The sequence below is a fragment of the Petaurus breviceps genome, unplaced genomic scaffold (genome assembly GCF_028583685.1).
Source record: "Petaurus breviceps papuanus isolate PSGF00001 unplaced genomic scaffold, PetGlider_PUasm1.0 90895, whole genome shotgun sequence".
Lineage (NCBI taxonomy): Eukaryota > Metazoa > Chordata > Mammalia > Diprotodontia > Petauridae > Petaurus > Petaurus breviceps.
The window spans coordinates 23,213,309-23,236,382 of record NW_027187372.1 but is presented as its reverse complement, the minus strand read 5'-3'; the positions used below and the strand labels follow the sequence as shown (position 1 = coordinate 23,236,382).

General features: G+C 35.4%; 2 protein-coding genes across 4 annotated transcripts in view; one reads left to right on the top strand and one right to left on the bottom strand.

The window, feature by feature from the left end:
- The window catches only part of PTPRC (protein tyrosine phosphatase receptor type C), a 144,869-nt gene that overhangs the window by 104,934 nt on the left and 16,861 nt on the right, over positions 1–23,074 (bottom strand). The gene's annotated exons all lie outside the window — the stretch shown is intronic.
- The window catches only part of ATP6V1G3 (ATPase H+ transporting V1 subunit G3), a 195,288-nt gene continuing 193,767 nt past the window's right edge, over positions 21,554–23,074 (top strand). Inside the window, exon 1 of one of the 2 annotated variants that reach the window (XM_069074501.1) lies at positions 21,554–21,846. The gene's annotated coding sequence lies outside the window, so the exon portion shown is untranslated. The remainder of the gene's footprint in view (positions 21,847–23,074) is intronic. The other variant, XM_069074500.1, reaches the window with a different exon arrangement.

Below are 23,074 nucleotides of genomic sequence, written 5' to 3'. Positions count from 1 at the left end.
AAAGCAGTATCCAATTTCCACTCCCTCCTATTTGAATCATTTCCCATAAATTGCATTTCCATATTCTCATAGTCTCTTTTTAAACATGGCAACAGTGATCTCAATTAGTTCCTGATTTCCCATGGCCTACATTAGAGAAATATAAAAAGGAAATTCAAAGGGAGAAATAAATTCTGTCCACTTCATCTTACAAGGAACAACTGATCAAGAATTGCATTTGGAGTTTGTTGCTGTTTAGTCATTTTCAGTTGTGTCTAATTCTTTGTGACCCCATTTGGGGTTTTCTTGGTAAAGATACTGGAGTGGTTTGCTATCTCCAGCTTATTTTACAGATGAGGAAACTAAGGTAAACAGGGTTAAATGACTTGCCCCGAGTCATCAAGTGTCTGAGGCAAGATTTTAACTCAGGCCTTCCTGACTCCAGGCCAGAACTTGGTCTACTGTGCTACCTAGCTGCCCCTACATTTGGAGCAAGGAAGAAGAAAATGGGTTACAATTATTCGTCTCACATTTATTAGCTTTTATGACCACGGCCATTGCTTAACTTCTCTGATTCATAGGCAGCCCTCTGAATCTGGCTGCAATCTATGTAGGTGGAGAAAGTCCCCACCAAGTAATTATACACTACATGCGTTATGGGGTGATTTTGTTCATTTTAAAGCTCTTTTCTACCTTTTTTATGATTGTCTGCCTTTTGTAATTTCTGTGTACTCTATGTGCCTTCTTTTAATCATTCTCCTTGTTTAGTATTATTGCCTCTCAGAAAAAAGAAGAGCCAATAAAGTAGAATATATATATATACACACACACACACACACACAGATATATGCTTCTGTAAATGTGTATACATTTGTGTATATGTATATACCTGTGCACATATGCTACATGTCATGTATGTATTAATTTCATTTCCCACCTTCTTTCAATTCTTTGGACTTCCCCAACATGCTCCAGGTATAATTTCTTTATCCTGTAAGATCCCATCAATCTTTGGACTCATACCTCTGCCCTGAGCTCCTCTGATTCAAAGACTGAGTGGAGAGCTATTCCCTGAACCTCTATTTAAGGAAGGTGCCTAGGCCTGCTATCACTTCATTTCCCACCAGCTGTACTTCTTTAGATACTTCCATCTTGCTCTGTTGTCCCCCCACTAGGGGATATGCAGGGTATCTTTCCTTCCTGCCCCCCTTTTTTAGCTTGCTTTTTTTGTCTTCCCTCATTCAATTATAAGCTCCTTGAGGGTAAGACTGACTTTCCCCCTAAAAAATTTTATCCCTAGAAATTTAATAAAGTGTCTGGCACACAGTAGGTGCTTAATAAATGTTTACTGACTTGCTGATGAGATTAATGTATTTTAAGAGTCCATCTTACTGTTTGCTAAATGGTCTAGTCAAAGTTTTATGAAAGAAGGAAGTTCAACCTATTTACTAATATGAGATATGGAGTTTTCCTATTTTCAATTATTCATCTTCCACCTATCCTAGAATTGAGTTCATAGGATCACAGATTCACAACTGGAAGTGTCCTTAGAAGCCATCAAGTCAAACCCCCTTATTTTATAAATCTTAAAACTGAAAGATTAAGTCACTTGTTCAGGGTCACATAGCTGGTATGTGAAATAAAATTTAAACTCAGAACTTCTTGACTACAAGGCCAGTGCTGTAATCTTTGGCCTCCTGGATGCCTGTGTATGTACCTTAAGAGAAAGAGTTCTATAGTTCTTCTGCCAATTTATTTAATTATAAGCCCTATGCAGATATGTCATGTAAAGATCATTAGATTTGAAGACAGAGTATCCTCCCAACTGTACTAAAGTACTATTATTGTCACTTTGAATAAGTTACATTTCAAGGCCTTAGTTCCCTTATCTGTAAAATAAAGAGGCTGGACTAGATGATCTCTAAATTCTCTTCTATTCCTAATTCTATAATCCTGTGAACTATATCTCCACCCCATTCATAATAACAGAGCATTAGTTCCATATTTTCAGCTACTTCCTGTTTAATTGTAACTAAGTGTGCTGGTGGGAGTTCAAATTCTACCTATTCAAGACTGAATTTCTCAACCTCCTCCCTACCCCAAACTTGTTTCCCTACTTGATTTCTATATTCCCATGAATGGTGCCACTATCCTTCTAGCTCAGTCTGCAATGGCCAAGTACTGAACAAAAACAAAAAGTGACACAGTCCTAACCCTTACGAATATTACATTCTCCAGTCACCCAATTTCATAACTTCACTCTTCCTTTCCCCTCACCAACAAATCTAACTAAATGCCAAGTGCTATCATTTGTACTTTCACAGTATCCCTCACATCTTTTCTCTTTCTGCCTTCTTCTGTTTCCATGGCTTTGCCCACACTGTCTGCCATGCCAGAAATGAGCCCTTGCCATCTCCATCTGTCATTGTCCCTCCTTTCCTCAGGAGTCAACTCAAATGCTATCCAGTCCTTAAAGCCTGCTCGGACACTGCCCAGCAAAAGTGATTTCTTTCTTTTCAAATTATTCATAATATCACACCATGAATTCTCCAATGCACTTGATCTATCTCTCTTGCAGAAGAAGAGGTGAGCAGTAGTAAGGTTGTTCTGTATAGAATATCAGCCTTAGAATCAAGAAGAATTGGTTCAAGTCCTTATTTTGATGTATCCTTGATGTTTGACTATGGACAACACTTTTAAGCTCTCAGTGCCTTAGGCAACTCTGAACTCTGGACATTGACTTAGGGAAACAAAACAGAGAATTTTTTTAAGTTTCAATTAATTATGCATGACAATAGTCTAATAAAATAAAATAAAATATTTTGAGCCCTCCTTCTCCCAATATGTGATACTGAAATCAAGGAATAAGGAAAGCCCTTACTAATCACATAGATAAATGTCCATAACATGGTGTGAAACTAGTTCTCACATTAGATTTACCATAAGAAGAAATTCCCTTAACCTCTCGACTTTATTTCCTTCATCTACAATGAAAAGAGCTCAGATTGGAGGATTTCTGAGATTCTCTTTAGTAATGATATTCTATAATTCTCTGTTACTGAGTGTGTCTCTCAGAAAAAAAATAGAATTCTGGTTTGAATGGATCTTGAATCTGACCCATTCTGGAAATTCTTAATATTCTTAACCCAAAATAGGACACATTCTTCTAGTTACAGTCTAACCAATATCAGCTAATGGTTCCTACAACCTATACTTTCATTTTTATATTTCCCTTGCCTTATTGTTGATATACATGGTAGTTTTGTTATCTGTTATTTATCCATATTATCTTCAATCACCCTTAAGTAGAACCAGTAATTATTTTTTCTACCTTTAACTTAATGTAGCTTTTTCCCTTTCTTCCCCCTTTTCATTATAGGGAGCTCACATTAATATATATTCAGGGCTGTTTCGCAAGAATAAATTTACTATAGCATGTTAGGAAAATTCTGAGACCTTTATATTGGTCATTTTACTTCATGAGAGGTACTATTCCTCCCAAATTAGGAACCAGTACACATCTATACCAAAGAGAAAAGAGAGCATCCATTCCAAGAACTAAATTATGTCTTGTTTAGAGCAAGACTTTTTTTGATGTTTCTTTCAGGACATGTGATTTAATCAGTGCATAGATCTTCAGATTCCCTACACTCTCTCCAAGGATACAGATCATATCTCTTGAAATTTAGGGAGTTGTCTAAGGCACTGAGACTTTAAATAAATTGTCCAGTGCTCAGCACAGAGCTTAGCACATAGTAGTTAGGTGCTTGATAAAAACAAAACAAAAACAAAAAAAACCTAGCTGATTGATATCACATAATTAGCAGGCATCTGAATCAAGTCTTGAAGCGAGGTCCTCTGATTTTAAAGATTACCCTCTCTCCAAGACATTAAAATATCACATTAATGACAAGGTTTAAATAGAAAAGTATGTTATACCTGGAGTCAGGAAGATGAGTCTTCCTGAGTTCAAATCTGGCCTTCAGACACTATATGTGGGACCCTAAGCAACTCACTTAACCTTGTTTGTCTCAGTTTCTTCATCTGTAAAATGAGCTGATGAAGGAAATGGCAAACCGCTTAAGTTCTTTGTCAAGAAAACCCCAAATGGGGTCACAAAAAGTCAGACATGACTGAAACAACTGAACAATGATAAATAGGAAGTAAAATTATATATCATCACACATGAACACCAATAGTATTAAAGTACCAACTATGTTAAATGTAGAGGGCTAAGTGCTAGAGACACAGAGATAAAAGATATGCTGCCTGCCCTTACGGAATTTATGGTCTAATCAAAGAGACAGAATAGGAAGATAAATAAATGAAGTCACAAAAGCATAAAATTTCTGAGTCAGATGTGACCTCCAGAACAATTTATTACAAGCCATACTAAAAAAGAAATCACCACTGTAACATGCCAAACAAGTGATCATCCTGCCTTTATTGGCATACCCCCAAGGAGGGAGGGATAATTTACTGCACCCAAAAGCCCAGTCCACTTTTGAACAGGTCTAACTGTTAAGACAGTAGGAAATTTACCTCTTTGCAACCTCTACTTATTTCCTGGTTCTAGTCTCTGGGGTAAAATAGCACAAATCTAATCCTTCATCCACATAAAGTACTTTTCGATATTTGAGAACAGTTATCACATCCTCCACGTTTTCTCTTCTTCAGGCTAAGAATCCTCAATTCCTTTAACTGATCATCATGTATCATGGAATTAAGTCTTTCATCATTCATGGTTGCCCTTCTCTTGATGTTTCCTAGCTTATCAATGTCCTTGAACTTTATTGATCGTCCACATAAGATTTGACTAGGACAGAGCAAGGATTGATACTTCCTTATCACTGAAAGATGTGCCTTTCAATGCTACTCAAGATCACATTAGATATTTTGACTGCCACATCACACTGTTGATTGCTCTTTTTGAGCTTACTTTACTTAAATCCCCAGATATTTTTCCGAATTACTGTATCATTATCCTTCCCCTATCCCATAAATGTGAAAGTTATTTTTTGAAGCCAAGTGAGTCTTTTTTATTGCTTATCAAATTACATCTTTATGGATTCAGCTCCATTTTCTAGTCTACAAACACAATTCTGGATATGAATTCTCTTATGGTATGTTGGCTGTCCCTTATCTCTATGTCATCTGCAAGTTTGATGAGCAAGTCATCTATGCCAAGTAAGATAGCTTCTTACATGTAGTCTCACAACAACTCTATGATTTTCCAAAAGCCATATATTTGATCACTGAGGTAGCTTGAATCAAATTCCATGACTCCAAACTCCAGCCCCCAATTTCTTCTAGACCTCATTAGTAGTATCTGTTTTAAATTGACAGAATCTGGGTAACATCTCAAAATGATGATAATTGATACTAATTCTTTTGAATTATTTTCCTCTACCACATAATTCACAAAACATTTAAAGATTGTTTCACTAAATAAGAGGATCTGGTAACTGAAAGAACTCAGTATTCTGGAGGGGAAAAAATGAAATTTTACAGAAACTTAGAGGCCAGTATTATTCAAATAGTTACTTCCTCTGGTTTGGTTGAATTCTGTTAATGGATTGAAAAGAATGAAATTCAGTTAAGTATGAAGGGGAGCAGGTGTACTCGGCAGGTCTCAGGTCTGTGGAGCTTGGTCTAACACAGAACTAAGCTACTTGGCTAAATCTGACCTGCTGGGTGTATTGTATGAAGAGAATGCTTTTAGCTATTGAGGGGTGGTGTTAGTGGTCCTAATGGGTTTGGTGTAAAGGTAGGAGTCAGGCTCTGAGAGGCAGGACCCAGATGTTCTGTTTCTAAGCTAGAAAGTAATTTCACTGTTTGACCTTGGACAAATACATGTACTCCTTTTTGTGATATGGACACAATAGCCATCGTATGTATTCTAAGTAGGGAGGGAGGTATTCATTATAAATAGAAACAGAATCTGGTGATCTCTGGTCCAAACTAGAAATAATGGTCAAGTATTCCTATTATAATCTAAGGGTTCTAGACAAATAATTTCATTTCTAAGTTGTTCATTGAAGGAAAAATGAAACTATTTCTTAAATTTACATATAATTAAGACTGATAGCCAAAGTAGAATTGATAGTAAAGCCAAACCATCCTGAAGGGGAGAAAGTAAGAAACAGTCAACAGACCAAAAGGGAAATACACACACATGCATATGCATATACATATATGTACATATGCATGTATATATAACAATAATATAATACATATTTATTATATATTTTAATTCAGAAATTGAAGGTGGAAAGATTCAGAATGTATCAAATAAAAAGGTAGGGAATGATAGTTCTTTATAGTTCATGGGGGTTTTATCTCTATGGAAAAAATAAATTTTCTTTCTGTTTTCACATCTGCTGCCTACCCCTTTTTTTTGTTACCCACATTTCCACCCAGGAAATAAGCTTAGTGGTACAGTGAATAGAGCACTAGGGAGAAAAATATGAGTTCCAATCCAGCCTCAGATACTTAGTAGCTGTGTGACCCTGGGCAGGTCACTTAATTTCTGCCTGCTCAGTTTCATCAATGTAAAATGAAAATAATAGCAACTACTTCACAGTGTTAGTGGGAGGATCAAATGAGATATTTTAAAGAACTTAACAGAGTACCTGGTACATAATAGGCACTTAAATGCGTATTCCCTGCCCCTTTCTACTAAATTGTATTCCATGATTTTGAAGCACATTATTTCTATATTACTAATTCCTACTAAAAAAATTAAAAAGACGTTAACATATGGAGAATTGGGTCAATTTTGTAAAAAATAAGAACTATTCCCCAAGTGATAAATGATCAAAAGATAAATCCATTTTCAGGTGCTATATCTAGAGCCATATGAAAAAAAAATACTCTTACTATTGCAAAAAAGGAAATTAAAACAATTCTGTGGTACTACCGCATACCTATTAAATTGGTTAATAGGATAGAAAAGATAAATGATAAAGGTTGGAGGGAATGTGGGGGAAAAATGAGACATTGATGCACTTTGGTGGAATTGTGAACTGATTCAACCATTCTGTAGAGCAATTTGGAACTATGCCCAAAGTGCTATAAAATCATGCATACCCTTTGACTTAACAATAGCACTCCTAGATCTGTTTCCCAAAAGAGATAATTTTTAAAAAGGAAAAGAAAAAGTATCTTTATGTACAAAAATATGTATAGCAGCTTTTTTACTGCAGCAAAGAATTAGAAATTGAGGGGATATACATCAATAGGGAAATGGCTGAACAAGTTGTAGTATATGATCATGATGTGCTATTGTACATGTGCTATGTACTATTGGGTTATAAGAAATGATGGGCAGGATATTCTCAGAAAAACCTGGAAAGACTTGCATGACCTGATGCAAAGTGAAATAAATGTACTGTGTACAAAGTAACGGCAATATTGTGGGATGATCAGCTATGAATTATTTGGTTATTCTCAGCAATACAACGATCCATGACAACCCTGAAGGACTTTTGGTGGAAAATGCTATCCATCACCAGAGGAAGAGCTGATGGTGTCTAAATATAGATGGAAGCATACTTTTTTAACTTTATTTTTCTTGAGAGTCTTTTTTTCGGTCTATGCTTTCTTCCACAACATGACTGTTATGGATATGTTTTACATGACTACATATGTATAGCCTATATTGAACTCTTTGCCTTCTCAATGAAGGGGCATAGGGAGGGAAGGAAGGAGATAATTCAGAACTCAAAGTTTTATAAACAAATGTTAAAATTGTTTTTACATATAGCTTGGGGAAAATAAAGACATTTTTAAAATAAAAAATAAATAAATAAGATTTAAAGATGAATACACCTTTAAAAGGTTATTGTTTCTTATGTTCACTTTTTTTTTTTACCATGAAGAAAACCATTTAAAAAGTGGGAAAGTAAAGTGTTGTCACTGAAAACAAAAATACAGGATACCATCTTCATATAGAGATTCAGAACAGTGATTCTTGACCTTTCCACTGTTTTAATTGTCTGACTTTCTGAGAAATCTCAAGCAAGCCAATGCGTATGACCATATATTGGAATCATGGCCCTCAAACAAGAAGGGACCTCAGAGGGCATCTAGTCCAGCCTTCATTTTTTACATGAGAAAACTAATACTGAGGGATGTTAATTAACTCACCTAAAAATCACAAAGGCGCTATGCATAAGAAGTGGGATTCAAGTCCAGCACCACTGACACCAGAGACAATGTTCTTTTCCTTTGACCCTACTACCTTTGCTTTAAGGTCAGAAAACATAGACACTGGTCAGGCTACTTGAAAGGGATAACATTCCACCTCCCACATCTGTGATTTTGTATGAGCTGCCCCATTCCCTTGGATTGGTCTCCTTAGCTTCCTTTAAAGCTTAACTTAGATGTCACCTCCTATAGGAGGCCTTTGAAGGCCATCTTAATGTTAGTGACACCTCACCCCAAAATAACATTGTATTATGATCGTGTAAGTGTGCATGTGTGTGCATGTGTGTACATGTGTGTATATGTGTATGCAGTATTGCTTTATACACATATATACTATATACTGATAGCAAAATGTAAGCCCTTTGCATATTTGTCTTACTATTAGTAGATCCTACCACGATACCTGATAATAGAAAATATCTTTATAGCACCTAAGGTTTGAAAAGCACTTTACAAATATGATCTCATTTTTTGCTCACAATAACCCTGATGGTTAAATACTATTATTGTTATATCCATTTTATAGATGAAGAAATTGAGGCAGAAAAAGGGACAATGTTACATGCCCCAGATCACATAGCTAGTAAGTGTCCAAGGCCATATTTGTACTCAGGTCTTCCAGTACTCTATCCACTGAACCACCTAATACATAGCAGGAACTCAACAAAAGCATGATGAATTGGATTGATGAAAAAGATAAAATTAAGTTGGTGAAATACAGCGTAGATTTGTGATTGCATTGGTATAGGTGGACCCCTGCTGAAGAAACTCCTTCTACCAACATAGATTTAGTACCTTTTCTTCAACTTAAGTCTTAGAGAAAGTCTTCATCTAAATAGTGATATTCATCTTTATCTACAAACTTTCTGTTACAATTATGTAAACTAGTTTCTAACAATATAGTTAGTGAAAAGATGTTTTAAAATATAACCAGTTTTGCAATTATGAAAACACTATTAGGAAATGGGAAAAGGGAAAGAAATAAATGCCTAATAATTGATAAAAATTATTTAAATAAAACCAACACTGACCATGCTATTTGGTGCTTCCTCCTTAAAATATATTGTTAGTCTCATGAAGAACCGAGCATAAGCCCACACCTCACCATTGGCCTAACAGTCTCTGAGTTTACAACTGCAGGAAACTCTGATCTCATTTCTCCTAATCTATTCAAACCAGTAAAAATCCCTACTTTTAAGTTTTCTGGTGTGCACATTTGTTTTAATGATATTCTTGTGTTTCCAAAAAGGAAAATTCACTTTTTTTTAACAAAAAGAAGATTCCCAATTCATTATCACCAATAAATAAAAATTTGTAGTACTTAGAGTCTGGAAAAAGCAAACATTAAATATTATCTAGGAAAATCTCTTCATTTTACCAGAGAAGAAACTGAGGCTTAAAGAAATAATTTCACTTGTTGATGGCCACATAGCTATTAAATTTCAGGCCTGGCCTCTAAACTAAGGTTCTCTGGCTTCAAAGTCATTGATCTCGTGCTCTTCCCTAACCTGGTGGGAATTTCTAAGGGTCCATGGACATTATTCAATTGGATATTTGCAAATGCTTAGTGAAGTGTCTCCCTTCAAGTACTCCTACTGCCCTAAAATGAAGTTTTAGTTCATTGGTTTTCTTTCTAATTATTTCAAAGAGTTGGCCAAGAGAAAAGAAATTAGTCACTAAGTCCTTCAGTCAAAATCCAGAATTAACAATACTTCTCAGAAAATAGCACAAGATGGAAAGATTGGTGCTACCATGTTTCACCATTTAACAACCAGTTCCACTTAGATTTTTTTATGTCTATACAACCTTAAGTACTAACCACCTACTCACAGGAGTGAAGGACAGGAAAGGGTGGGAGAGGAACTGAAGAAAACCATTAACTTGGTTTGTCAAAGGACAAGAGAAGAGCTTTTATATCATTTACCACATCCCATGAAGGAAACCAATCACATAGAGAAGATTCATATTTCATAGTCAGAAATGTTCTCTCCTCCACCATCCTGTCTTAATGAGGGATAATATTTGAAAGTGGTGTTTCAGAGGAGCATAGGTTAAAAGCTAGAAGATATTTCATAGTCTCTGTAGCATACATAACCTCTTCTTTTTTGAGGTAAGGAAACCTAGACCCAACAAGGTTCAGTAAGGTCAGTAGTAACAGATAGAGCCAGAATTCAAGACCAGTTCCTCTGAAACAGGGATTCTTGAACTTTTTTTTTCTTTGTTCCACTTTTGACCCCTTCAACATTCCTTAAACCCCATATGGGGTCATTTCTAACCACACCTCAAGCTTCCTTTCCCTCATGCTATGTAATTCTCCATTTGCCCTTTACTCTACCTGAACTATTCTTCACCTAATTTAAGAAATCGATTATTGTGGAAACAGAGCATATTTTTAGTCAGAAGAATTGGGTTTAGGGGCGGCTAGGTGGTGCAGTGAATAGAGCACCAGCACTGGAGTCAGTATGAACTAAGTTCAAATCTGCCCTCAGACACTTAACACAAAAACTAGACATGTGACCTTAACCCCAACTGCTCACCAAAAAGCAAAAAAAAAAAAAGATGGGTTTAAATAGATTAGCCATGGGTAAGTCACTTAAACTTTCTGAATCTCAGCTTCTTTTCATTAAAATGAACAGAATACTAGTATTGTCCACACCATTGGATGGTTCTGAGGAAAGTGCTTTATAAATAATAAAACCTTGTAGAAATGGCTTAATAATAAAATATAAAAATAAATTTAAAAAGTAACATAATAATTGATAGCTCTCTTTATCACAGACCTATAGCTTTCTACTGTTGCTATCTGTTGACCGGTCACCAAAATGAGACTAAGAGGACAAAGCAAGAAGAATAATCCAAAGTTCATAGAGTTAGAACTAAAAGGAACCTTGAGGACCATCTGGTCCACACCCCTAATCTCACACATGAATAAATGAGGCTCAGAGAGAGTCTTGCCAAGGATCATGTAGCTGATAGATGTCCAAGGCAGGATTTGAAGTGAGATTTCTCTTATTCTGACTACAAAATCCTAATTCCACTATGCCAAGTTTTCCCAATTTCTCTAATGCCAGGTTTCTAAACAAAGTCGTTAGGATGTATAGCCCATTCCTACACTTTTCTATTTCTTGCCTGAAAAATATAATAAAAATGTAGGTGATCCCACAAGCCCAACCACTTACTCTGTGTTAATTTGATCCCGCCAGTCATTCAGATTCAATTCAGTTCAACCACTCAATCACAAAATTTAATGAGAAAAAAAATAAAACAACTCAGAGTTCATTTGGTCTATCTAACATGTACTTTAAAAAAAAAAAAAATATATATATATATATATGGCAATTAGGTGGCACAGTGGATGGAGTGCTAGACCTGTAGTCAAGATGATTCACGCTCCTTAGTTCAATTCTGGCCTCAGATCCTTACTAACTGTGTGACCCTGGGCAAGTCACTTAACCTGGCTTGCTCAGTCTCCACATATGTAAAATGAGCTGAAGAAGGAAATGGCAAACCACTCCAGTATCTCTGCCAAGAAAACCCCAAATGGCATCATGAAGAGTCAGACATGACTGAAAAGTGACTAAACATCACACCATACATGAAAAGGGAGCCCTCTAAAATGTACATCCACCCAATCTTTGCTTAAAGACCTCAAGAGAGAAGGAGTTTACTACATCCCAAAGTAACCCATTCTCCTTTCTGATAGTTCAAACTGTTAGGAAGTATTTCCTTACAACCTATATTTGTTTCTTTGACATAGGTTAAAAGCTAAAATGTACCTCACCATGGGCCAACTAACCCACCCACTCCTTCACAGATAAGACAACTGAACTCCAGAAAAATCAAGTGACTTGCTAGCATCCATTTCTCCTAGTTCTTTCCCCTCAGAGCAACCAGAATAAATCTAATCACCCTTCCAAGTAAAAAACATTTACATACTTGAGGAAAGCTATTATCTCACCCCAAATCTTCTCTTCTCCAGGCTTTGCATCCCTAACTTCTTCAACTGATCCTTCTATGGCATGAATCAAAGGCTTTTTATTATGCAGGTTCACCACATAGTTAGCCATTACTGATATCTGCATCATTATACCATTACAAAGCTATTCAAAGAAATTGTAAGTTGACATTGATCTGATCTAAATCATGGTAGCATGTTACTTGTATTTAAAAAGCTTAGGCCTTTGTTTAACACTGGCTTAGGAAGAACTGGTATTGAAACATGTCTCAGTGAGGCAAGGAGAAAGCAAATAGTAACATCAAAACTAATTAACCATATGTTAATTAGACATGGGAAAGGGAAGTTAAACAATGGAGGTTCTTTTGAAATGAATAGGTCTAGCTGCTGACAAGCATCCAAAGCTCTGCAAAACAGGCTGAACATTTTGCAAAAAAGAACTTTCAGTAAGACTTCTGGTATTTCCATTTGGGGAGATTACAATAATGACAAAATTTGTTTTCTCACAATATTTTGCAACTTCTCTTTCCGGACCCAGCTAGATTCTAGTAGCACAAAGATATTTGGAAATTTAAAGAAAAACCTTATTTAGATTAAAAACAGATTTCCTACACAATATGCACAATTGGATTTTGTTTAATTTTTAATTATTTAATCCATGTTTGAATTGATGATTTAGACTCTATTTTTTTTTCCTAAAAAGTATTGGGAAGCTTCAGATAAGATTAGAGAGAAAAGGATAGATCTTTTATTTGAATTTAAGAAGTACTAGAATTGCATTTGGGTTTTCAAAATTTTTAAAGTTTTCTGAGCTACAAAAAGTATATAAAACTTTACTAAGGGAACAGGCGTCCACTGTACATAAGCAACTTCTTCATTCACACTGACCTTATAATTAACATTATAAATCAACATTAACAGAAATCTGACTTCCAGGGGAAGTTAGGCATTCCTACCACTGCTAAAAGGCCAAGTCCTTTACTAAAACCACTCTACACAGAAATTGGCATCACCTCAATGCTATGTGTTTCAAAACACACCTTTGCCATGTAAAAAGGGATGGTTCACTAGAAAAACATGTATTTTCCTTTCCAATTCAATAGAGAATTGTTAAGAGCCTAGATGTGTCGGGCACTGGGCTAGTCATTGCAGATACAATTTTTTAAAATTAAAAACAAAGTTAATAATAGCATTTATATGGAGTTTACAAAATGGTTAATAAATTGTTCTATAGATATTTTCTCATTTTATCTTCACAACAATCTTGGGATGTAGGTGCTATTATTATATTCATTTTATAGATGATGAAACTGACAGAGAGAGAGAGAGAGAGAGAGAGTAAAGTGACTCGGTCAGGGTCACACAACTGATAATTACCTGAGACCAGATTTGAACTCAATTCTCCCTAACTCTGAGTCCAATGCTCTAGCCACTGTGTCATCTAGTTGTCAATAGTTGCTGCCCTCAAGGAGCTTACTTTCTTTTTAAAGATGGGATAGGACACAAAATTTACACAAACAAGTAAATACAAAAATGTACAAAGTAAATCAAAAGTAATTGTGTAGGTAGGGGCTGGGGGCAAGGGATCACTAGCAAAATAAGAATCAGTGAAACTTATTCTTGAAATGAACATCAAAGGGAGTTAAGGGGCCAAAGATGGGATGGAGAGTATTAAAGGCATGTGGTACTGTCCAATCAAAGGCATGGAGGAAGGAGATGGAATATTGTATATAAGGTATAGAAAGTAAGTTAGTTGGCTAGAATGTAAAGTGTGTTAAGAAGGAAGCATGTGAAATCAGTCTGGAAAGACAGATTGGAACCAGATTGGGAAGGGCTTCAATCTCTAAACACTTATGCTTACTATTTATACGTGTTTTAGAAAGACACATTTTAGTTCTTAAAGACTTTCTAGAGGGAAAAAAATAATTCTCAGGTTATACAGTCATGAGCTTCATTCAAGAAAGTGATAAAGTTGACATTCAGTCATAAACTTAAAAAAGTTATTTTCAGTTCCATATTAGAGACTGATTTTTTAAAATGGCTATTTGGACTGGAACAAATACTTTTAACTATTCCTCTGTGATAAAAGTCTGCCTGCTCAAACAATTTGTAGTCACAGGATGTGGCTGCTTCAGTTTTATCTCCACCTTGCAGGCTTTAACATAGCAAGCTGCTATAACCCTCAGTTCACATTTTATAGCAACTAGACTTTCCCTCCCCCATGACGTGTTTCTCATAAAACCACAAGTCAGTACACTTCCTCACAAAGCTTTTAAGCAGGGCTTTTGCAAATAACATAAGTCAGTCATGTACATCAGGGCCATTTTGACCATAGACCCAGAATCAGTGACTTGATCATGATTTCTGGTAGCTCCTGAAAAATGCAAAGAATAGCAGCTCAGAACAGTCATAGCACCTGACTTCGAATCTTGCTTCAGAGGCTTACTACCTGAGTGATGTTAGGCCCATTTTCCTGTTGCCCATTTTTTTCATCTTCAAAATCATTTAGTTGAACTAAATGGCCTCTGAGGCCATAATCCCATTCTTCCCCCCCCCCACTTCCATAGGCTCTTCTCTATGATACCTTCTGGTTACCAGGGATTCTAGACTACCGAAAAGGAATAGAGAAAAGAAGGATGAATTTAAGAAAGGTGAAGAGGTAAAGAGAGTTAAAAAAAAATAAGAGATGTAATACAAATAAAACCTCAAATGAATTAGAAAAGGTGGTAATAATCTATGTCATTATATAGAAAACATGAGAAAATATACTTATCATTTCCTCCATTACCCCAATATTTTTCCGTCTCTTACCAAAATCTAGGGATGACTGAGCTATGTAATTTGAGGGTTGCCTAAGAAAGGATATTAACTAGCCATATGCCTTTGATTTAGAATAAAAAATGGACTTACTTTTTTCATTAACAATGAATTCTTATGAAAAATATTCACTGGATGCTAAGCTCTTTAGAAAAATAAAAACAATAATAACATTTATATAGTGCCTACTATGTGCTAGGCACTGTGGTAAGCACTTTACAAGTATTATTTTATTTTGTCCTCACTATATCCCTGTGAGGTAGGTCCCGTTATTATCACCATTTTGATGAGGAAACTGAGGTAAACCAGTTAAGTTACTTGTCCAAGATCACAGAGCTAGTACGTGTCTGAGGCAAGATTTGAACTCAGGTCTCCCTGATTCCAAGTTTCAGTGCTCTGTCCAGTCCACAGTTTGTTTAAACCAATGAACATTTCTGATGATATTCAAAGTGTTGAGTATCCTCAAAAAATTATCATTTCATTTCTTGCAACTTAAATGTTCTATTAGAATCACTATGGATATTCCCTTCTATCTGTAATGATAGTAATCACTTCACACATTAGTAGAAAATCTTCATGAGTTGCTATGGCTAATTTAAAAAATAATCCAATTACTAATTTTCTAGTGATGAGCCTCTTAGGTGAAAGACATATGGTCCATTATTAGGCATATACTCAATATTATTCCAAATGATACATGATCAAAGGATATGAACTGGCAGTTTTCTAAGGAAGAAACCCAAGTGATCAATAGTCATTTGAAAAAAATTAAAACCCCAAACTGCTAAAAATTAGAGAAATGCAAATTAAAATACCTATGAGGTTTTACCTCACAACTATCAGATTAGAAAAGCTGACAAAAAAGGAAAAAAAAACAAATGTCAGGGGAATTACAGGAAAATAGAAACATTGATGCACTATTAAGGGAGTTGTGAATTGATCCAAGCATTCTGGAAAGCAATCAGGAAGTATGCCCCCAAAGTCATTAAATGTGCATATCTTTTGACCTAATAATAGTATTATTACTTGTATCCCAAAGAATAAGAAAAAAGTGGAAAAAAAGCATCCATATATATATATATATAAAATTACTTATAGCAGCTCCTTTCTTTTTCTAAGAAAGAACTAGAAACTAAGTGGGCCCTCATCAACTGGGGAATGATTGAATAAGTTATGAAATCTAAATGAAATGAGATGTTATTGTACCACAAGAAATTATTAAGGAGATCATTTCAGGGAGATCTGGGGACATTCATATGAACTTATGCAGAATGAAGTAGAGAGAACCAGAGAAATTTATACAATAACAATATAAAGATTAACAATTTTGGGGGTGGCTAGGTGGCGTAGTGAATAGAGCAATGGCCCTGGAGTCAGGAGGACCTGAGTTCAAATGTGGCCTCAGACACTTAACACAAAAACTAGCCATGTGGCCTTGGGCAAGTCACAACCCCAATTTCCCTCCACAAAAAAAAGGCAGAAAAAATAAAATAAAATAAAAAACAATTTTGGAAGGCATAAGAAAGGTGATCAACACAACCAACCACAGTTTCAGAAAATTAATGATGAAGCATGTTACCCACCACCTGAGAGGGTAATAAAGGACTCAAGTTGCAAATTGAGACATTTATTAATATTTTGGAAACCACCAATGGAATTGTATTTGTATCCCAAAGAATGAGAAAAAAGTGGGAAAAAAGGATCCATATATATAAAATTACTTATAGCAGCTCCTTTTTGTGGTAAGAAAGAACTGGAAACTAAGTGGGCCCTCATCAACTGGGGAATGATTGAATAAGTTATGAAATCAGATGTTATTGTTTTGAAATTTTTTTGCTTGATTATGTATATTTGTTTAAAAAGTTTTTTCTTTTTTTCAATTGTAAGATGTTGAAAGAAAAGAAAGTAGATTTTTGTTCACTGAAAAAAATAATATGTAGATGAATAAAGGGGAAAATGATAGATGAGATGAATGAATGAATGCATAAGCAAACCATGTGATAAATGAAGAGATAGATAGATAGATAAATAGAAGGAAAGAGCACTAGATATAGATGCAATAGTCAATTAGAGTTAGTCATGCTTCCCAAATAAGCTATGTGATTATCTCATGCTTTACACATATTATTTCATTTAATCCTCACAATTGCCTTATGAAATAAATACCAAGTGTTTATTGCTCCTGTTGCCTTGGGTATTAATGCTCTCTCTCCTGAGATTACTTTTTATTATTTGGTACATATTGCACCTTTACTGACTAGTATAAGCCCCCTCAAGACTGACTTTATTTCATTTTTTAAGTGGTGGGTATATCCTACACAAAGCACAGTTTATTGAATTATTTCCCCTTTACACTTTAGAGAATTATGAGTCAAAGTATTAACTGACTTACCCATGGTAAGGTCAACCAATGTCTAAGTCTAAATCCAAAAGTAGCACTGTTTTTACTATATCCCTAAATTTTGCTGCTCAAAGCCTTCATTTCCTCCTCTGCAAAATGGGTATAAAATAATACTTGCAATACTTACTTCACAGAGTAATTATAAGGAAAGCAATTTATAAAGTGCTGTATAAACATGAGTTCTTTTTACTCCGTCTTTTTCCAAGGCACTCCTTATTGCTGCTATCAATTCCAGTTTACCAGCATCATCCCACCTTCCTATTTGGCCTTGGGTAGATTGTACAGAGTAGCCTTCCTGAATTTTTCACTTTTCAGTGATATGTTGGCACTCTTGGAAATGCTATTTTTTGAAGTCTTAATAGAAAGGGATGATGGTTTCCTTGAAAAGCCTATTTTTGAGGTATTATAAGGTAAAAGAAAGATCTAGCTGTCCACTGCATTTCTTGGGGGTTGTAAGCCCCTACAATCCTTTAATAAGAGATAGTTCTAGAGCATTGTGGCTTTGTCTACATGATGTCAATGCATTACTGAAGAGGCAAAAACACAAACTTGCATAGTCTACACAATGTTAAAAAGTAAAGTAGGAAAGTGGAAAAGGGGAGGCAGAAGACCTAGGTTATCTTCTAGGGCTCCCCACTTACATGACTATGAGTGTGAGTCTCTTTTTCTGTAGAAAATTACAATAATGCTTACACTACTTACCATAAAGGGGTGTTTGTAGAAAATGCTTCATAAATAGTGAAAACATACACAGAGAAAGTGTTAAACTCACACACATGTGAATTTACTCACTAACATAAGCAGTGTTCTCAGTGAAGTAGACCCTTCCTGCTGGGGTTTTAAGTGTTTAGCCCAGAAAAGGCTATATCTAACTAGGAATATAACATTTCTGGCTAGAAGGGATCTCAGACATCATTTTCTATCATCACTCATTCTTTTTGCAGATGAAGAAATTGAGAAACTGTTTTTCCCAACATTATCAAAGTAGTAAATAGCAGATTTGGGATTTTAACCAAAGTCTCCCAGTTTTATTTCTCATCCATATTTTTCCTGATAGGTCTCCCTGCTTCCATTCACTTCCAATTCTAATTCGTTCTCCAGGTAACTGCCAAAAATGATATTCCTAAAGAATCGGTCTTAGCATGCACATCACACTTCAGTGACTCCTTATGGCCTCTAGGACAGAATATAAACTATTCAGCTTGGAATTTAAAGGCTTTCACAATCTGTCTCCAGTCTATATTTCCAGACTTCATTCACTCACTTTACATCCTTTCCCACATTCTTATATTCTAGTCAAACTGAACTGCTGTTAACCATACATAACATTCTATCTCCCGTTGCCCTCTTCTCCTGATGATGTTAATCATCACCCTTTGGAAGGTCTAGTTCCCTTTCAAGGTTCAGCTCAGGCTTTTTCTGGCACCTCAGTAGTTTTCACAAAACCTTCCCTCTCCACCTCACTAAAATTAAAACAAAAAAAAAAAAAAACACCCACATTGATATGTGATGTGGCCCAGAGAGCACCAGGCTTTATCAGGAAGAACTAAATTAAATCCAGCCTCAGAAAATCACTAGCTGTGTGATGCTAGGCAAGTCTCTTAACCTCTGTTTGCCTCAGTTTCCTTATCTGTAAAAATGGGGATAATAATCACACATCGTTAGGATCAAATAAGATAAAAATTGTAAGGGGCTTAGCACAGTAACTGGCACACAGTAAGCTCTATATAAATGTAAGCTATTATTATTCCATCCGTTTATTTAGCCATTTTTATATATGCATATATCTTCCCCAGTAAAATTTAAGCTCCTCCAAGTTGGCAACTGTTTTGTTTTGTTTTTTCTATGTCTCCCCAGCTCTTTTCACATACGGGGAGGTGAGGAGTGGTTAGCAAAGGCTTGTTGAATTTAATTGAATTCTAACTAAATGATCTTTCCCTTGCACTCTAGGACATTGCTTTTACCCGCAATCTTCTCACCTACTTATTCTACTATGACATTAGCAAGCTTCCAAACTATTCCTGCCGGGGTTCTAAATTCTAAACATATTTCTGCATTACAAAGAAAATCAGAGTTGATTAATATTCTATCTTCAAGACTTTCAGCTTTAATATATATGCTTTGTTAACTGGAAATCAAATTTGAATCTTCACTAATAAGATATGATAGTTATGTAAACACATCAATATCTAATAGGAGCATTTCTGCTATGAGGATGTTCTATGTATACAGCATGATCTTAAGGTCCCCACCCTTGCCCCTGCCTATACTCTAATTCCACTAACCACTCAAACATAGAAGAATTAAAACATGTCTATAAAAATGGTGTTTTCTTTTTAGTAGATGACACAATTTTGTAAAATTAGGGAAACTATCACTTTACCTTTTGTACCATAAAAGATTATTAATGCTACTTATGGATTGTCATAACTTTTAACATTTGTATATTTAACATTATTTTGAGAGATCTTAAATCCATTAAAACAATTCATAAAACCATTGGAGGTACCAAGGCTTCTTGATATCTTTTTAATACAGAATAACTATGTATTTAGTGCATGGCACTGACTCAGTGCCCAGCTAAAAATACCATAAAGAGAATCAGAACCACATCAATTTTTTAATAAACATGCTTATCTTTGAGAAGGAATTTTTAGGGAAGTAAAAAATAGCAATGTTTCTTTGCCTATAACTTCCAGATGTGCAACTCAGCCTATCAACCTAGAGTGAAAGGAAATGTATGGTATCTGATATGCTTAAGTGTGAATGCTAAAAAAAAAATGGATGGGTAAGAAAAATCAAAATACAAGATTTGTTTCCTTGATTTATACCGGGCTTCTATTAAAATATTTTCCAAGAGTAAAATGTATATTTTCTACACATGAATATTTAATGAAGTGGATATAATCTCTTTAAGGGTGACAGTGATTTTTCTTTTTGTCTTTGAATCTCTGGTAAAATACACAATCCTATACAAACTAGGCCCTTATTAACTGCCTGTTGAGTTGAATAGCATGTAAATATTTGCATCATACTTTTTTTCTGCAATATCCCTACCTATAAATTTTCTTTATAAAAAAAAAATATATATATATATATATATATATAACTTTCTCTCAAAAAAAACTGAATTTGGGGTCAGAATTCAAATTCTACCTCTGACATTTGGTGAAACTGGTCAAGTCCCTTAATTTTTCTGAGATTCCATTTCCTTAACTGTAAAGGGGGGTTAATACTTATTCTCCTTTCATCACAGGGTACTTATGATAGAATCGCTTTGTAAATCTTAAAGCACTATATGAATTGGGGGTATTATCATTATTGTTATTATCATTATTTTGACCAGATCTATGAGATCTATGGTTTTATTGGTGAGGACAGGTCCCAAGGAAGAACTGCCTCAGTTCATTCAGACCAACTCTTTTGAGGTTTTAGGGAGTCGCCTAGAAAACAGAGATATTAAATGATTTGCTCAGAATGATGAACCCAAATACATGGAAAACCCTCCCTTCCTGATTCCAATGCCACGGATAGTGTACGGATAGTTTCCTTTTATATTCTAACTTAAATTAAAAACTGAGATCCTATGCTTATTTCCCAATGCATTATTTCTCTCATACCTATATGTTGCTATTATTTACTAAAAAAAAATAGGAAATATTTTTGCATTTACTAAAATAAAGTGTTTTTCTACATTTTAATTTTCAAACCAAAACAAATATCTCACCAGTTATTCTGGAGCTCAAGTAAGTAACTTTTGAGTATAATATGTGTTTTCAAATAAATATCAAAAGTACAGTGCCTAAAACCTTACTTTGTACAGATTGGTTATGAGAAAATATTCACCTTTAAGGTAAGTCCCCAAAGTTAGCATGGACTCCTTTGGAATATGGCCATATTTTTCTCTTCTTACAAACTGGCCAATTAGGGAGACTCTCTTTTATGTATGTATAAAGGGTTTGATGTGAATTCAGAATATTTTTGGTTGTCCTAGTGCTGTCTAAAAAAAGCCAGCGTGATGGCTTTCACATTTTCACAACTGCTGATGTTTTTATTGTTCTTATTTCACTGCCTTTGAAGTCCTCCCCACATTTCTATGCAACTTTCCACTTCCAGGACTGCCAAGTAGAGCTTCTCTTTGATCCCGCTATCCATTCCCAACCAACTCTTTTATCCATGCCTCCAAGCTGTCCTCAACATGACACTGTTTCCTATCCTCAGAAGGGAAATAAGCTCTTTTGAAGCCTGTGGCAACCTGCTCCCATCACCCAGACAGAGAAATCCTTCATCTTTCACCTTGTGATGTTCTCAGTTTCTTCTGGCCCTCTGGGTAGACTCAGGTTCATTTACTCTTCTGCCTGTTATCATTGGATAACACTGCAGTATTATTGCTGTGTTGGTGCCCTGGCTACAAAAGATGTGATTTCCCATTTTCTAAGATAGAGGAAGATTTTGGTGAGTCTAGTTTTCATCTTTGAAACCATAGGTAAGTGCTTCCTGCTTATTTACATTATTTGAAGCCATCAGAGTTGAAAATAGTCATTTATACATTTTTTTGTTTTTTTCTCTCCTACAACAAACTTTGTGATTATCATGTACTTTGCTGTTTACCTGCAGAAAATCTTGATTTTTCATTTACAAAGCACCAACCTCCCCATTGACTTGTTTCATAGTACATTAATGTATTCTTTCACTCTTTTTTTTTCTTAATTTGGCCTATGGCTTGTCTCTTAGCAAGGAAGTCCTTAGAACAGAGAGCCCTTCACATATCTGTTTAAGTTTCCACTAAACTATAATCTGAGTATTAAGGAGAGGATAGAACTGCTTCCTTCTGAGTCAGATGCTCACAATGTGGTTTTATTATTGTGTTAGAAGCAAATGCCCAGAACACCTCACATGCCCATCCCCATTCACATACTATGTAAGCACAAAAGCATGCTCCAAAGTTAAATGTAAATGGTATTTGGATTATTTGAATTGTTCACACCTGTATCCCCCTGTAGTCCAAGTCTGGGTGACACATGATTATAAATATAATTAGTAAAGTTTATTCCTTGCTTCCATAGGAGAAGGTTATAGAAGAAGTGAGGGAAGAGACATAGATATGAACCAAATAAGGAGAAGGAAATCATTTAGGTAACTTGGAGGAGTTTGGACTAGTGGAGAGGTTGTTTGGGGAAAAGAAATTTGGAAAAAAAAACTGAGAGGAGTTGAAGAAAACATGAAGGGAAACAATCTCCAGGATGACATATCAGTTGATATTCTATTCCTAGATTGTAAGATCAGCGAGAATGAACAAGGATATGAAAGACTTAAGTAAAATTAAGGAGGGAAAAAAGAGGATTAGAGATGAATTGGTCATTTCAAGAAGGAAAAGAAAAAGGTAGCTGGCAAGACAAAACAAAATCACTAAAGAAGGGCAAGAGGAACAGAGATAGTGAAGAAAATTGGCAATGTAAACTGGTGGGTGGGTCATGTGTTTTTGGTTAAAATTTTTAGCTTTTGAAAAGGTGAGAAGATATCCATGAACAGCTACAAGGAATGAGACTGAAAATTGCAACCATAATGGAGAGTAGGGGAAGTCATACAATTGCTTGCATCAAGGGTGCAGTGTTTGTATTTCTAACACTGGTGTTAATCTGTGTTCCAAATGTAGACTGATCTTCCTGGAGAAGTACATAAAGTATTAAAAGAGTACCACTCCAACTTTCAGC